Source organism: Adiantum capillus-veneris, chromosome 20, assembly GCF_014529385.1.
Source record: "Adiantum capillus-veneris isolate H3 chromosome 20, ASM1452938v2, whole genome shotgun sequence".
Lineage (NCBI taxonomy): Eukaryota > Viridiplantae > Streptophyta > Polypodiopsida > Polypodiales > Pteridaceae > Adiantum > Adiantum capillus-veneris.
The window spans coordinates 150,119,465-150,133,786 of record NC_140950.1 but is presented as its reverse complement, the minus strand read 5'-3'; positions in this window follow the sequence as shown (position 1 = coordinate 150,133,786).

Genomic DNA, 14,322 nt, shown 5'->3' with positions numbered 1-14,322 from the left:
CAAAGTGAAATAGCTAACCTAACAATTCTTGATCTACTGAAAGCCTACGTAAAAAGGTCCCAATGGGAGAAGTACTTACCCTAAGTGGAGTATGCCTACAATAACACTGTACATACTTCCACGTGAAAAGCACCCTTCAAGGTAATTGAGGGAAGATCAAAAAGTCCCCAACTACTTAAGGTACACGGGAAGATCTTCGCTGCAGGTGAGTATAGCCGAGACCTACAAGAATTTAAAGGCAAAAGTCTATACTCAAGCAAAGAAGAACCCAAGCCTTTAAAGAAAATGATTGGTGCTTGCTTAAATTTCCCAAGGCTCGATTAAGGCACACCACGGGCAAGACTCCTACGGGACACCAAAAGTACTATGTTAAGTTATCGAGAAGGTACTATGGTCCCTTCCAGATTCTTTGACCAATCAATGAGATGGCCTATCAACTCAAGTTTCCAATCCATTGGCTCATACACAGTGCTTTCCATGTGATCCTACTAAACACTTACAAAGGAGAGACACCTGAAGAACCACCTATTGAAGACCCAGCGGAGATTGAGGACCAACAAGAGGTGTTGCAACCGGAGTCCATTCTCTGACATGAAGAAAAGGTATTAAGAGGCGGTAAGACTATCCGACGGTATCTTATTAAGTTTAAGAAATATCCTTTTGAAGATGTTGGATGGATGCAAGGCATACAATTAAAGGATAACCTAAACCTTGTCAATGCTTACAATGCTTCCCTAGAGTAAGAAAATGTACAAATTTTTAAAATGAACAATGTTTTTGTCTTATAAGACTCTCTTTTTCTTTATTGTGCACAAATGTTAAGTGGTATGCATGCTTAGAATCAAGTTTGTGGAGACGACGTCTTCCAAACACCAAGTAGAACTTGTGACTCTACTATGGAAGATTGAGAGAACTAATGCGCAAACATGCTTGCGTAAACCTTAGGCTTTCAAGCACGAAATGGATTAGTCATCCATTCTGGAATGATGTCGAAGGATAAGATAGGGATCCTCTACCCGCTAGAAAAAGGACTATGAATAGGCGTTATCTTCTCTACCCCATAGTCGAGGACTATAATTTCAAGAGAGAGGCAATGTCATAATAACTAATATCTAATTTTCCTAAATGATTTTCTCATGTTAAACTGATCATTTAATATGGGAAAGTACCAGGGGTCAAAAAGCTAGAATATTGGTTAAGCTAGCAGACCGGCCACAAATAGGGATCAAAAGAGGGAAAATAGGGATCCAAAGGGTGGGCCATCTGCAAAAGAGCAATGTGCAAAAATGCGATTCAAAGACCCTAAGGTTCACGCCATTAAGACTTCCAAAATGCTAAGGCACCAAAATTTAAAGGTAAGTCCAAATGGTGAAGCTTAGTGAAATTGAATGCTTTGTGAGTGTACACAAAAGTCTTCAAGACTCCTACATAGGAGGGGGCGAGCCCTGCAAGTAGGGGATGAGAGAGAAACACACACACACACACACACACTCACACGCTCCCTTTACACAAAGGGAATAGGGGACACATGTCAGGTCCCTAACCCAATTTCCCACAAGGTGCACTGAAATCCTATTGGATGGCCATAGAGGTGGACCAATGAGAATTAGGCTAGAGTAAATCCAGTTTAATTGATTTAAAAACACTTGAGAAAAGAACCAATAAGAATTAAGATCTCTAGAAGACTATTGGACAATCTCCCAAGGGGTCTAATGAGCATTCAACAGCCCAATGGCTTTCCCGTTTCCTATTGGCCAGAAGACAAAGGGATCCAATGAGAGTTTAGTCGCATAATTTAATTACCTAAATCTCTAACAGAAGGGGAAAGGGAGATACATGTCACAAGGCTATCACTTATGCTTCTCAATTATGATTAGCTAAGCTTTACAGGGTCCAATGGGGTGCCAGCAAGAGTAAATAAAAAGAGAGGTCCACCAAGAGAGAGAGGGGGATGATTTTGGCAAGGAATTATCACATACACACTCACACAATCTCATGTGTGAAGAAAAAAGTCTGTCTCTCTCTTTCTCAAGCTTTAATGGAAAGCTCATCATCTACTCCAAGAGTGTGAGAAGGGTGGCCTACACCAACAACTCTTGGCTTTGTGATGCAAATCCAACCAAGAATCAAGCTTCAATGCATGCCCATCTCCTCTACCATGCTAATTACTAAGCTATGCTAAGCTATTATGTGATTATGTGAGGAGATACACTTCTTTCTTGTAAGACTGCTCCTTCTTCCTCTCAATCTACTCTCATACCCAGCTAGCTCTGACCATCTTTGAAGGTATGTGAGGTCTTGGTTCTGAGATCACGAGGGAATTGATGTTGTGTTTCATAAGTCCATGCATCGTGCTTGAAGCTTCCATCTTCATTGCACCATCAAGTTATTTAAGGAACACAAAGTATTGTATTGTGAAATGTCTCGCTTGATAGGGGAAACCTATAATACAAAGCCTTTTGGAGGGGGGATCGGCTCCATGTAAATTCGGTCCTCAATTGTCCTCAATGCCCTAATTTTTCTCTCTTTTGAAGTATTGTTCATGCCTATCTAAGTAGGTGTTATGCTTTTTGTTGCTCTCTCCACCCAAGCACTCTTGCTATGGTCATTAGGAATCTATTCTAATGAAATGCTCACTATTTCTATGCTATTTTCTACTACACACAAGTTACTAGGCCATTAAATTTTACAACCCATGCAAAGTCTCACGGGCATCCGATAATGTTTGGGTGGTCTTGACTAATACTATGCCTAAAATGGTTTGGATGAGCCATACGACCCATTTTAATGCATAGTTTGGGTCTTGATGGTCCATACTATATTGGATGGATGTGCAAATTTTGATGCATGGGGGATTTGTGCTCAATCCACCCGTGAAAATCTTCAAATCCATCTAAAATTGTTTGGGTAGTCCCGACCCATACTATGCGCTAAAATGGGTCTTATGTCTTATACAATCCATTTTAGTCGCATAGTATGGGCCTTGACCACCCATACCATATCAATGACTGTGCAACTTTGCATGGGTGGAGAAATGATGCTCACCCCCACCTAAAAAAAATATTTTGTTCGTCCAATATGGTTTGTGCGATCCAGAACCGTACTATGCGCTAAAATGGGCCATATGGCTCATACTGCCCATTTTAGCCCATAGTATGAGCCTTGACCGCTCATACCATATCGGATGACTGTGAAACTTTACAAGGGTTGGATAATGGTGCTCATGTCTCCTAGTACAAAGTCTTGTGTCCATCCAATATGGTTTGGGCGGTCTCAAACCATACTAAGCACTAAAATAGGTTGTATGGCTAATACGGCCCATTTTAGCACATAGTATGGGCCTTGAACGCCCATACTATGTTGGATGGTTGTGCAATTTTTTAGGGGTGGGTAATTATTCTCACCCCCATCCATGAAAACTGTCATGGACATCCAATATAGTCTGGGTGTTCAAGGCCCATACTATGCGCTAAAATAGCTCGTATGAGCTATATGGTCCATTTTAGCGCATAGTATGGACCTTGAGTGCCTAAACCATATCAAATGACTGTGCAACTTTGCACGGGTGTATTAATGGTGCTCACCCCCACCATGAAAAATTTATTTGCCATCCGATACGGTTTGGGCGGTCGCGATCCATACTATGCATTGTAAACCCTAAACCCTGAACAGTAATCCTTAAACCATAAACCCAATACCTTAAACCTTGACCTTTGAACCTAAACCCTTATCCATAAATCCTAACCATATATCCTAAAATTAAACCATAAACCTTAAACCTTGTACCACAAACCTTAAATCTTTGTATTCTATCTTTTTTTCCAAAGAAGTCTTGTAATTAGCAAGTAATGATTCTTGAAGTGTAATCTAGCCTATTATTCTCTATTGCCCGCTCAGAACCTACAAGCCTTGTAAAAAGTGGCCAATGGGCGTGGGAAAGGGTCCCAAGTTTTTGGTTCAAAACTCTTAGTTTGAAAGATAACATTATCATTATCTCAAAGGTTTTGGACGTGACTACGAGTTGCAAGTCAGCTATACATTGTAGTCAATCTTTCTCTTTGACTAGTAATCAAAATTCGATTCCAATTAGTGCATTGTGCTCCTTGTCTCTTTCTCTTTAATCTAAGTGCAACCATTCTTAGTTTTGCTATGGTTTGCAACAACCTTTTTGTGAGGTAAATGCACGAATTTGAGTGCGACTGTCAATGTAGATGATGTTGGCAATGTCTTGTCCAACACCCAAGTCATCCATAAGTCATCTGAGCCATACACACTCAACCGTAGATGTGAAGATTGTCTTGTACTCAGCCTCACAACTGGAAGTGGCCAGAGTAGGTTTCTTCTTGCTCAACCATGAAGTACATGAACTGCCAAGCATGAAACAAAAACCACTTGTGGACACTCGTGTGTCATAACAACCAGGCCAATCAGAGTCCAACAAAGCATGTAAATCTAGAGGCAATGATCCTCCCTTGGGATAAAACAAGCCTGCAAATTCTTAGACCCTTGGCTATGCATAAATTTTCAGACCAGTGAGACTACAAATTGAATGTCCGGCCTCGTGTTGCATACATAAATGAGGCAGCCAATAGCAGTTTGGTAAAGAGTGATATTAGTAGGATCACCTGCATCATGTAGACTCAACTTCAAACCTATCTCCATGGGAGTGGCAATAGGTTTGAAATCCTCAAGTCCGAACATATATAGCAATGTCTCTATGTAACTTTTCTTACACAAGGCAATACCACCATCACACTGCTTAAACTGTATGCCCAAGTAATGATGAAACAACCCCAAATCTTTCATGTTAAAGTTAACAATATGTGCCTCATTAGGACCAGTAATCAGCAAATCAACCACATAAAGAACAACAATGAGAAGTACATCACCCTCACACTTGACATACAAAAGACTATTTACAAAAGACTCGTTTGACTAAATGAGTGTGAGCTTTCTCATACCAAGCACGAGGAGATTGTTTCAACCCATACAAAGCCTTCTTATATCTACACACTTTTTCCTCTTGTCCTTTGTTGACAAACCTGAGAGGTTGTGTTACATAGACTTCCTAAAAAATGTCACCATTCAAGAAAGCAATAACAATATGGTATTGATGTACATCCCAACCAAAATGAGCTGCCAATGCAGATAGAAAACAAATAGTAGTCATACGACAAAGTGGGAGAAAAATTTTCTTCATAATCTATGCCTTTCTACTGTGCATAGACTTTTGCAACAAGTCAAGCCTTATGGTAGTCAACCTCACCATCTGGCTTGCGTTTCAACTTGTAAACCCACTTTGTACCAATGGGATTTTTTCCACGAGGCAAATCACATAAAGGCCATGTGTCATTTTCTATAAGTGCATCATATTCTGATTGCATGTTAGCCATCCAATTTTCTAAATTTTGTGCTTTATCAGAAGATAGAGGTTCCTCTATATCACATAAGATAGACACAGCCAAAGTATAACAATCTAATGCATAAGAGGCATGGTGAGAACCTAAACAAGTAGGACTAGGCAAAGGTGCATCCAATTTATTGTCATGAAAATATTGCACAACCATTTTGGCATACCTATAGCCTACTCATTTTCAACCCTTTCCTTGTCAAGTACATCATGTACATTTGCATGAGTAATAGGCTGATCTGTAACATTTTTAGAAACCCCCATAGGCATTACATTTTCCTCATTTAAATTTACATTCGAACCTCCACCACTAAAAGGATGCAATAAACTGTCATAAATTTCAAGTGAGCTTACATTACTATCTCTAGTACATGAGAGCAAAGGCTAAACAGAATCTTCCATAAACACATCATCACGTAAGACCAAAATATGCTTTGTTTGTGGATGGTACAACCTGTAACCTTTGCTTTTAGCTCTATAACCAACAAGAATACATTGGATAGCCTTATCATTGAATTTTTTGCGCTATGCTTGTGGCACTAAGCCATTATCCAAAAAGCCAAAGACACGCATGGGCTCAATAGATGGCTTTCTATCATGCCATGCTTCATATGGAGTCATAGAATGCAATGCTTTTGTAGGACACTTGTTGAGTACATAAGTGGCACACACGATAGCCACGAGTCAAAAAAAATGTCGTAAAGCTTCACTCTTGACCATATATTGTTCCATTTCCATAAGAGACATGTTTTTTCTCTCAGTAGCACCGTTTTGCTGAGCCGTATACAGCAATGTACATTTTGGCATACCTCTAGCTTTCTCATTTTCAACCCTTTACTCATCAAGTACATCTGAATCAGTTATAGGCTGAATTGTGAAATTTTCCAAAACCCCCATAGGTTGTACATCTGCCTCATTTGAATTTACATTCGAACTTCCACCACTAAATAGAGGCAATAAAACTATCATAAATTTCCTTTGAGCTTACATTACTATCTCTAGTACAGGAGAGCAAAGACTGAACATAATCTTCCACAAACACAACATCATATGAGACAAAGATACGTTTTGTTTGCGGATGGTACAACCTGTAACATTTTCTTTTAGCACTATAACCAACAAAAATACATTTGACAGCCTTATCATTGATTTTTTTGTGCTACGCTTATGGCACTAAACCATAAGCCAAACATCCAAAAACACGCATGTGCTTAATAGATGGCTTTCTATCATGCCATGCTTCATATGGAGTCATCGAATGCAATGATTTTGTAGGACACCTGTTGAGTACATAAGGGGAACACATGACAACCTCAAGCCAAAAAAAATGTGGTAAAGCTTGACTCTTGACCATACATCATGCCATTTTGGTAAGAGACATGTTTTTCCTCTCAGCAACACCATTTTGCTGAGGCGTATACGGCACTGTACATTTTGGCATACCTCTAGCTTGCTCATTTTCAGCCCTTTCCTCATCAAGTACATCATGAACATATTTATCAGTAATAGGCTGATCAGTAACATTTTGAGAAACCTCCATAGGCTGTACATTAGCCTCATTTGAATTTACATGCGAACTTCCACCCGTGAAAAGAGGCCATTAACTATCATAAATTTCCTGTGAGCTCACATTATTATCTCTAGTACATGAGAGCAAAGGATGAACAAAATCTTCCACAAACACAACATCACATGAGACCAAAATACTCTTTGGTTGTAAAAGGTACAACTTGTAACCTTTCCTTTTAGCACTATAACCAACAAAAATACATTTGACAGCCTTATCATTGAATTTTCTGTGCTACACTTGTGGAACTAAACCATACGCCAAACAACCAAAAATACGCATGTGCTCAATAGATGGCTTTCTATTATGCCATGCTTCATATGGATTCATAGAATGCAATGATTTTGTAGGATACCTGTTGAGTACATAAGTGCCACACATGGCAACCTCGAGCTAAAACAAATGTGGTAAAGCTTAACTCTTGACCATACATCATGCCATTTCTATAAGAGTCATGTTTTTCCTCTTAGCAACACCATTTTGCTGAGGCATAGGTAGCACTGTACATTTTGGCATACCTCTAGTCTGCTCATTTTCAACCCTTTCCTCCTCAAGTACATCATGAACATCTACATCTGGAATAGGCTAATCTGTAACATTTTCAAAAACCCCCATAGACTCTACATTTGTCTCATTTGAATTTCAATTCGAACTTCCACCACTTACAAGAGGCAATAAACTATCATAAATTTCATGTGAGCTTGCATTACTATCTCTAGCACATGAGATCAAAGGCTCAACAAAATCTTTCGCAAACACAATATCATGTGAGACAAGAAAACACTTTGTTTGTGGATCGCACAACCTGTAACCTTTGCTTTTAGCACTATAACCAACAAAAATATATTTGACAGCATTATCATTGAATTTTTTGCGCTTCCCTTATGGCACTAAACCATAAGCCAAACATCCAAAAACACTTAGGTGCTCAATAGATGGCTTTTTATCATGTCATGCTTCATATGGAGTCATAGAATGCAATGCTTTCGTAGGACACCTATTGAGTACATAAGTGGCACACATGACAATCTCGAACCAAAACAAATGTGGTAAAGCTTGACTCTTGACCATACATCATGCCATTTTCATAAGAGATGTTGGAGAGGGGGTATGGGGGAACACACACGGCACAAACACAAGGGCCTCTATATAGCTCAGGGTATCCACAACACCCCTATCCTCTCAAAAGACACCTTAAAAAATACACTTTACACTAACAGACCACCACCTGCTCAATTTCCACTGTTCTCACACTCCCCAAATTCACCACACAATGCACACCTACTGCCACGATCTATCTCCACCCTTACACATGCTCACAGCCACTCAATCTCACTCTCTCACACAAAATACGGTAGGTCCAAGGGGACACACACTTCCACACTTCCGGCACTGAGGGGAAACACCGGAGAACGAGAAAGAGAGGGGGGAAACAACAACAAGACGGAGCAACAGTGGCTCGATTGCACTTCAAAAGGCATGTACACAAGCTTGCACTGTCATCACTATGGCCATTTTCAAGAAAAAGTTACAAAGGGGTTAGCTTGTCAGAGAACTCCACTTTACACGCTTCAAACGACACACCAAAAGCCCAAAAAAAAGCCCGTAATTTGATGAAAATTTGACTTTGTTAGGGGGGACCTTCAATTTTGGAAATTTCCCTCTTATTGGTCGATACGGTACCCTAATTTGGTATCTTTTGGAAGGGGTAGGTACTTTTATTTTTTCCTCTGCTCTCTCTTTCTCCCTTTTGCGCTTTTGGGGGGGGGGGGGGGTATTATTGATGTCGCTATTTCCCCTAGGCTTTTTTATTATAAATTGTTTTCCTTCACTTTTTTACCCTCTTGGGCTACTCAAACCTTACACTGCCATTTTTTTATTTCCCCTTTTGACCACCTCTGTCCGGCTCTCTTGACCTACCCTTCACCAACATCTTCTCTCTCTATTTCTCTCTCCTCCTCCTCCTTCCTCTTAGTCCCGGCCTTTGGGTGGCCCACTTACCTTTTGTCCTTGTTCGGCCAGCCTTGAAATGGCCACCTTGGTCTCTTGCACTTGGTTCTTGTGGCCACCCTCCGGTTCTCTCTCTCTCTCTCTCTCTCTCTCTCTCTCTCTCTCTCTCTCTCTCTCTCTCTCTCTCTCTCTCTCTCTCTCTCTCTCTCTCTCTCTCTCTCTCTCTCTCTCTCTCTCTCTCTCTCTGGCTCACTGTACTTCCTTAAGAACCGGCATCTTTGTCGGCTCAGAAACCCCTCCCCTATGCTCCGGCTGCCTCTCACTCGTGGGACACCCCCCTTTGCATTAGCGACCTCGCTAATGGGGGTCCCTCTCTTCTTCAAAAAAGTGGGCGCGTGACCTGGCCCCGCCACATCATCACGGCGTTACAGTTTCTGCCACCAGCTCCAATGGGTGCCATCGACGTACAACCGTTGCCACTTGCTCCTCTCAAAACCGCCGCCCAGTATGCCACTGGCACCGCGGACGCAGCGTCCTATGTGGTCGCCATGGCTACGAGGTGAGGGAGCTCCCCTCTCTCCCCCTTTGTGTACCATTTGGAGGTCACGACTCGGCCCTTAAAGACTAAAATTGATTGGCCACCATGCACATGTGGGTTCTCCCCATGCCACGTGGCATCACCGCATAAGTCCTGGCCTTTGAGCCCAAAAAAATCCACTAAAACTCCATTTTTTAATTCTTTTTTTGGTCCTGTTTGACCAACCATCACCCGCTGCCCAACGGTCCCATGGTCACCTGGTAAAGACCCACCAAAACCTTGCATTCCAATTTTCAAGCTCACATACCGATCCCGCACGGTGACTTTAACCCGACCTCGATCATTGCACCCCAAACCGGGAAAAAAGGATCTGACTCCTCACGTTTGCCACAAAATGGTAACTTCGACCTAGCATATCTCCGTGCTTCGGACTCCGATCCACGTGCCGTTGTGAGCGGGATGAAAACACATAGAGCGCCTCTATAACGACCCGACACACACTCTTGGGAAGATACACACACACACTATGGGGCACCACTCGGCTTACACAACACACCTGGCCGAGACAGGGAACACACCTCTGGAGTGAGAGGAGAGAGACTATCCACTTGCCCACTCCACACAGAGACACACACACACACACAAACTCAGCTCAAAAGAGGATAACTTCTGATGTTTAGATACAAATGAGCTTGGGCCAACACCAATGGGGCAAACAGCTCACACAATATGGGTAAAAGATACCATATACAATCACAAATTGGAGAAGAAGCTTCACTCACCGGAGAAGATTACACAGAAAAACAGCAGAAAAAGAGTGAGGAATTTGGAAAAATGGACAGCGCCATCGCGTCCGGAATGGCCCAAAACCCCAGTCTACAATGTCAAAGTGCTCAAATCCGACATCGGATGAGCAGTTTACGGCCAAAACAGGCTCCAAAAACCCAAAAAACACACCTACGGCTGTTCCTCCTCTCTTCTCCACGTTTTTTTTGGTCTTCTCTCTGTTTTTTCAGTTCCCACACTTAGATTTTTTAGTTGGGCACCCTTGGCCTTTTAGATGACCTCAAACGGACCCCGAACAGGCCAAAAATTGACCTCGCAGTGCATAGTTGTCACCTTTTTGCATCATTCGCACATCTGGCACTCAGCTTTTTTCCAATAATGCACCTCGCCACCACGTGAAGTGGCCCCAAAAAAATGTCCTCATGATGACCTTTCTGCATAATTCTCACAAGCAAACACCCACGTTGTGTCCGTCCTCATCTGCGTGCAAATATTGACCTCGCTCGCCCTCCTGACGCCACTAGATGCCATCTGACGCACCTGCTGACCTCACGTCGTCGGCCCGCGGATAGCTTCCTCGAGAAGTTTTACGTGCTACCAACTCCTCCTTATTGTAGAAATACACAATGGTACTAGTAACGATGAAAATCGATGCACTATGTACATGGTGTCCTACCTATACACATGTGGGCCCCACGTAACCACCTGGCTCTGGAAAATGGGCAATACTTTATTTGATGCACCATGCATGGGTATGTACATATGCGCAATCCCTTGCTCCAAAAAACTCCTGACATAATTTGCCCATCCCCTAGCCTGCTAGATCATTCATGATCAGCAGCAGCAAAGAGAGATATGAGACTCGCCGCATCACAAGTCTCCTCATCCTTCACCAACATTTCTTGCTCCACCGACAACTCATCTTGCTCCACCATCATCAATCTAGCATGATACAATTTAAGACGCAATCCATTTACCCTTAACTTATGTAGAACACCATCCAGGTTAGCCAGCTGATATGTGCCATTTGGAAAACACTCTACTACCTTGAAAGGGCCTTCCCACTTAATTTGAAACTTCTTTTGGAAGGTGTTGTCCAGCTTATTGTTGTAGCGCAAAACCAAGTCATGTTGCTTGATACCCTTACTTTTGACCTTTTCATTTATCTTTGTCAAAGCCTTATCCTGCATCTGCCCATAATGCTCCAATGCGCTCATCCTATCCAACTGGACCTCTTGTAACTACAAGAGCCTCTCTTTGAATGCATCACTAGGCGGCCCAAGAAACTTCTCTAACATCTTGACCGCAGGCAACTCTACCTCCACAGGCAATAGTGCTTCCTTTCCATACACCAAATGAAATGGAGTAAACCCTGTACCTGTCTTCACCGAAGTACGGTAATCCCATAATGCACTAGGCAATTCCAAATCCCAATTCTTTCCTTGGTGCTCTGTCACTTTCGAAAGAATCTGTACTAACTCACCATTGAATCTTTCATTCAATCCATTACACTGCGGGTAATAAGGAGTGGTATGCTGGTGCCTAATCTTCATCTTTGCACATAAAAAATCTAGCAGTTTAGCTCTAAAGCCAGGCCCCTTATCTGAAAGTAACTCCAGTGGCACCCCAAACTTGCAACATATTTCATCATACACAAATTTTGCCACATCCTTTGCAGTGATCTATTTTACTGCTATAGCCTCTGCCCATCTAGAGAGATAGTCCACTGCCGTCAAAATATAGCTTTTGCCCCTGCTTGTGATAGGTAACAGGCCTATTGCATCAATCCCCCACTTTTCAAACACATCAAACGCCATAATGGTTTTTCGTAGCTCTGGCTTCAACACTCTCTTCCCAAATGCTTGACACCTATTGCAAGACCTACACCAATGGTGAACATCCTTGTGCAAACTAGGCCATACATACCCCTCTTGCAAAATCTTATGCAAGGTGATCTTTAGAGCAAAATGGCCACCACATGCGCCTTCGTGATTCTCTTCCAACACTCTGTAAAGCTCCTCCCGCCAAGGTACACGTCTCAACACGAGATCAGCCCCTTTCATGTATAAGACATCACCAATAAATTTGTACGTGTATGCTCTACGCACAAAGCCATACTTCTTAGACTTCTGAATCTCCTTTGGAATGATTCCTGTTAGCAAAAACTCCTCTTCTTGAGCCAAACTTTCCCGGCCATGATAAAGAGGTAAAGTGGTCCTCAACACAAATAGCTCCCCAATCATGCCTTGAGCTGCTTCATGTGCCTCTCCATTTAGAGCACGTTCAATGTGTTTGATACTCCATGCTTCAAACTTTTTTAACAGGCCTTTAATTCTGAAGCACATTTCCTTCAATGAGGTGTTCTTGCTCTTCCACACACCCAGCACTTGCTTCACCACTAACAAGGCATCACCTTTTATGCTCAACCTTCGAACCCCATGCTTCAAACAAATGTGTAATCCGGCTTCCAATGTAGCATATTCAGCCTCATTGTTACTATGAGCATCCAATTTGAACCCTCTCTTGCATACTAGCTTCCCCTCTGGATCATAAAGTGCTATACCCCCTGAAGCTGCATCGTGGCTCTTTCTGTATGAACCATCAAAGAACAACACATGTGCATTGCTGATCTGTGGCACTTCTTCAACTACCTTTCTCACCACCTCTTCCTTAACAATAAGGGGATTCTCCTTGTAGGTCAACAAATCAGCTAGGGTAGCCCTTGTACCATCTTCCACTAGAAAAGAGAACTCAAACTCTTGCAGCTCAATTACCCATTTCTTCACCACATTTGACATGTTAATACCATTAATTAACTGTGGAAAAAAGGCATAACTCGTCAAGAAAACAAAAGGCCGTGGTAGCAAGTAATGACGAAATCGTCGACAAGCAAATATTACACTGGCCATCACTAGCTCTACTTCCGATAACTTTCTCTCCGCTACCAACTTCACTCGGCTTGCACAATACACTGGCCTCATATAATGGCTGCCCTTCCCCTTTTGCAATAGCATGGCTCCAATGGCATCATCCCCTACTGAGGGATTTACATTAAAAACTTTTTCCCAATCAGGAGCCTGCATGGCTGACAAACCCCCTAACACCTCTTTCACCTCTTGAAACACTTCTTCGCACTTGTCATCCCATTGCAATGGATCATGCTTTGCCACTTGCTGTAATGGATAGAGAAGCTGCGAAGACAATGGAATAAACCGTGCCATGTACTTCACTTTGTGTATAAATGTTGCCAATTGCTTCGTACTCATAGGTGACGGAAGAAGAATAATAGACTTCACCTTATCTGGATCAGCCTCAATGCCATTTTCTGACACCATATGGCCCAATAACTTCACCCTTGGCTGTGCTAGATGACATTTCTTTGGATTTAGTTGTCCTCCACATTCATCATATCGAGCCAATACCATCTGCAGCTTCTCATGGTGATCAGCCCTACTGCTATAGACACAGAAGTCATCCATAAAAGCTTTAACACAACTACCAATGAATGGTTCCAACACCCAATTTGCTCTCTCTTGATGGAAGGAAGGTCCATTTGACAACCCAAACGGCAACACTGTGTAGCAATAGCAGCCCCATGGCGTAATAAAAGTTGTCTTTGTGCGGTCTTTAAGAGCAATCTTCAATTGAAAATAGCCTGAAAAACCATCACACACACTGTACCTCTCATAACCTGCCACTGAATCCAAGATCTGATCAATGAATGGTAGAGGATATGGGTTCTTCTTAGTGGCTGCGTTTAAGGGTTTAAAATCCACACAAATCCTCCACTTCCCATCCTTCTTTGGACTGACTACTACTGGACTCACCCATTCTGTGGTCTCCACAGGGACTATGAACCCTGCCTTCAATAACTTGTCCACCTCTACCCGCAAGGCTTCCATTTGCTCTTGACCCATCCTTCTTAGCCTTTGTCGCACTGGCTTAGCACCTTCTTTCAGCTCTATGTGCATCTCTTCACCCTTGAACCCTCTGATCTCTTCATATGAAGTAATGAACAAATCAGGAAAACTAGCCAGCATATGCAAAAATATATCCTTCTCCATAGCTGAG